The sequence below is a fragment of the Dipodomys ordii genome, unplaced genomic scaffold (assembly GCF_000151885.1).
Source record: "Dipodomys ordii isolate 6190 unplaced genomic scaffold, Dord_2.0 Scaffold101, whole genome shotgun sequence".
NCBI lineage: Eukaryota > Metazoa > Chordata > Mammalia > Rodentia > Heteromyidae > Dipodomys > Dipodomys ordii.
This window is the reverse complement of record NW_012267317.1, coordinates 3,706,657-3,710,788: the sequence shown is the minus strand read 5'-3', so window position 1 is coordinate 3,710,788 and position 4,132 is coordinate 3,706,657.

Sequence of the window (4,132 nt, the reverse complement as noted above, 5' to 3'; positions counted from 1 at the left end):
AGGAGGAGGAGGAGGAGGAGGAGGAGGAGGAGGCGGCGGCGGCGGTGGTGGTGGCGGTGGCGGCAAGCAGTAAGTCAGAGGAGCACTCATCCTGCCATAGCTGTCCTTCAAACATTCTAGTAAAACATACTCTGGGTCTCCATCACCTAAAACAAATCCCTTTCTTGTTTCTAGCAACAGAAGTCTCTTGTTCCCTGTCACATGATCAGTTCCTCTTGTAAGTAAATATCGTACCTGGCCTGGTATAATGGGCACCTATTCAGAAATTAATTAGTGGCCATCTAAAGCCTTTCCAAGCTACAATCAGATGCTAAGCTCCCAGCAATCAGCACTCAAACCCCACGTTCTTCGCAAGTTTCCCTGGTCTTCTGCATGATTACTGTTATTACTGCAATCTAGTCCGAAATTAGCAAATCCTCATCTGTGCCTTTTTTTTTTTAAATAAGCCAGGCACTAGTGGCTCACACCTATAAACCTGATCTGAGTGAGGATCGTGGGTTAAAGCCAGTGCAGCCAGGAAAGTCTGTAAGACTTTTATCTCCAATTAACCAGCAAAAAGCTGGAAGAGCAGCTGTGGCTCAAGTGGAAGAGTGCCAGCCTTGAGTGAAATAGCTCAGGGACAGAGCTCAGGCCCTAAGTTCAGTGCAAATACTAGCACTAAATAAGAAAATAGTGGGGCTGGGAAGGTGGCTCAGTGGTAGAGTGCTTGCCTTGCATGCCTTAGGCCCTGGGTTCAATTCCTCAGCACCACATAAGCAAAAAGAAAAAAGCCGGAAGTGGCGCTATGGCTCAAGTGGTAGAGCGCTAGCCTTGAACTGAAGAGCTGGGGGACAACACCCAGGCCCAGAGTTCAGGCCCCACAACCAGACCCAAAAAATAAAAAAAAGAAAATAGTAAACAAACCAAGCACTGGTGGCTCATGCCTGTTATCCTAGCTACTAAGAAGGCTGAGATCTGAGGATCCTGGTTCAAAGCCAGCCCAGGCAGGAAAATCCAGGAGACTCTTATCTCCAATTAACCACCAGAAAACCGGAAGTGGTACTGCGGCTCAAGTGGTAGAGCGCTCATCTTGAGCTGAAGAGCTCAGGGAAAGCTGAGAGCCAATTACACCTGTAATCCTAGCTACTCTGGGGGCTGAGATCTGAGGACTGCGGTTCAAAGCCAGCCCAGGCAGGACAGGCCGTGAGACTTTTATCTCCAATAAACCACTCAAAGACCAGAAGTGGTGCTATGGCTCAAGTGGTAGAGAGAGCACTACTAGCCTTGAGCTGAAGAGCTGAGGGACAGCACCAAGCCCAGAGTTCAAGCCCCATGACCGACAAAAAAAAAGTAAATAAATAAAAATAAAGTCTCAGATTATCATTATTATATTATCTCCTATACCACCCTGAAGTACAATAGCCCAACACTGGCAAGCTCACTCAGCCAATCTCTCCTTCAGCCCTATTTATCTCCATGTAACAACTCAATACAGAAGTATAGAAAAAAAAAAAGGCTTCCTAAGCTTTTACACTCAGGAAAATTCAACCTTTTTCTCTCTGAAAGGATCATTGCCTTTGTGTGTGTGTGGGGGGGGTGGTGGTGGTAGTTCCAGGGGTTTGCAAGTCCCAACCCATGAAGCACACTCCAATCCTAGACATTCCAACTGGAAGTTCTGTTCCCCATTTCCCCACCTGGCTTCCTCCTGTCCCCAGCATGCAGCTCTCCCTCCCCTGTCATCTCAGCCAGGCATCGCTGCACCCCATCTTCCCAGGGCCTCGTTAGATGACTCTCAACCAGAGCGCATAGGCACCGTCAGATCTGCCCCTGTCCGTCCACCTGGGGCGGAGTGCAGGTGTCTCCTGTCACTGAGCTGGCCGCTCTCTCTGCTCTGTCATTTCTGGCACACAAGGACTTGTTCTCCACCCAGGCTTTTTTCTATCTGCTTATGACGCCCCTGTGCTGTGTTGGATGTGGTCTCCACCAGCTACATGAGGCCCCTGATCTGAAATGGGGCTAGTCCAAAGTGAGATGTTCAAGGAGTGTGAACTTCATAATGGATGTGGAAGGCTGGGTAAGGATAGAGAAGATGAAATGCCACCCTGAAATGTTTATATGGGTGGGGTGGGATTGGATGGGTGGATGGATAGGTGGATGGATGGGTAGATGAATAGGTAGATAGATGGGTGGATGGATGGATGGGTGGATGGATAGGTAGATAGATGGGTGGGTGGATGGATGATGGATGGATAGATAGGTGGATGGATAGGTAGATGGGTGGATGGATAGGTAGATGGATGGGTGGATGGAGGGGTGGATGGAGAGGTGGATGGATAAGTAAATGGATGGATGGGTAGATGGATGGCAGGTTCGTGGGGAAACTCGAGTCACGGACACGCCCTCTGCCGGTCCCTGTCACCCCCAGACGTTTCCTGTGAAGCCTGCCTTCCACTCTGTAACACCACTACATGGCTGGCTCCGTATCTTCCCAGCCTGAGGGGTGACCTTTATCCCGCAGTTCTAAAAACCCTTCCTGCAAGGTTTCCTTTTCATTATGCTCAGTCACAAAGCCCCTTGCCCAGACTCCAGGAATGACGCATGCACTCTCTTTCCTTTCCTCTCCCAACGTTTTTCTTCTAGAAGGAAGATCTTTCTTTCATCACTCCATATAAACACGTTTCTCAGGACTTTGAGCCCTGGAAAGAAAATTATTCCTAGAGTCAAAACTTTTCCCTGTTTCCTCGGTATCTTCATTTCACACACACACACACACACACACACACACACACACACACACACACACAGCCCATTGAAACTTCATTTGTCACTTAGCACAGTCTGTGGCCCCTCTCCCTCCTCAGCAGTCTGGGTGTTCCCAGGACAGCTCATTCTTGGCTCTATTCTTCTCTTCTCCCCCTCTCAATGCTGCTCTCTTTTTCTCTGCTTATTCTGCTCTATCAATATCTGGTTTGGCAGCCAATATTCAGTCTCAATTTCAGAAATGAATCCCTTATAGGGATAGGTCAAAATAAGAACAGAGGGGGCCAGAAAGTATCCATAAGCTGCCAGAGGGCCCCCCTCCGAGTTCCCCTGCATCTGGCCCTCTTCCTGACACCCCCAAGTTCATCCTTCCTAGCTGTGTCTGCCTCCGCCTCCAAACCCTGCAGCCTCCACTCACCTCTTTGCTGGGCGTCCTGACTGCTCCTTTGCCTTTCATAGAACTATCCCGTTCTGAAAATCCCACAGCAGTCCTTCCCGCCGAGCCTGCTTGCTTCCGACCCCCGCCTCTTCTGCGGACATTTTCTCCCATCTCCCGGGCGCTGCTGAGTCCTTAAGAGACACAGCTCTGACTTCAGTCAAAGATCTTTCCTGATCCAACCAGGTACAGAAAGAAAACAATGGAGAAAGCCCCAAAGCCAAACATGCTCAGAGCTGAGGAGACAGAAGGGGAGACTGCTTCCACGCAGCCCTGGGTGTCTGGAAGCCGCGGGAGGCCCTTGTCTCTTGTACGATTTCAAGGAGAGGCAAAAACCTATCAGGAATTATTGCTGGTCCTCGCTGGGGGCCTGTGGCTCACACTTGTCATCCTAGCGACTCAGGAAGCTGAGCTCTGAGGCTCAGGATTTGAAGTCAGCCAGGGCAAGAAAGTCCATGAGATTCTTACCTCCAATGAATTACCAAAAGAAAAAGAAAAAAGGGGGGCAAAGCCTGCATGGAGCTGTGGCTCAAGTACTCCAGTGCTAGCCTTGAGTCACAAAGCTGGCAGGCCCTAAGTTCAAGCCCCGGGATGGACGTGAACACACCCACAGACAGAAAACAGACAGACGGACGGATGGACGGACGGACGGACTGCAACCCTGGCCAGCGCTTGGCCCCTCCCGGCCCCCGCGGCCCGCACTGTGCGCCGTCCAGCGGGGCTGGCTCCGTGCTGGGACCAAGGAAGTTGCGGCTTCCGCACAGCCGGCGGCGGCCCCCCGTGTCCGAAGTGGCGCCCACCCGGAGGGTCGCGGCGCGGGGCTCCCCGGGACTGCCTGGGGAGCAGCCAGCACTTCCGGCTCTAGGAAACCGGGAGCGGCCGCGGGGAGGACGGGGAGCTCCGGGCGGACGGTGCGGGCTGCCCCTGGGAGGCAGGACGGGCCCGGGGCTCGGTGGT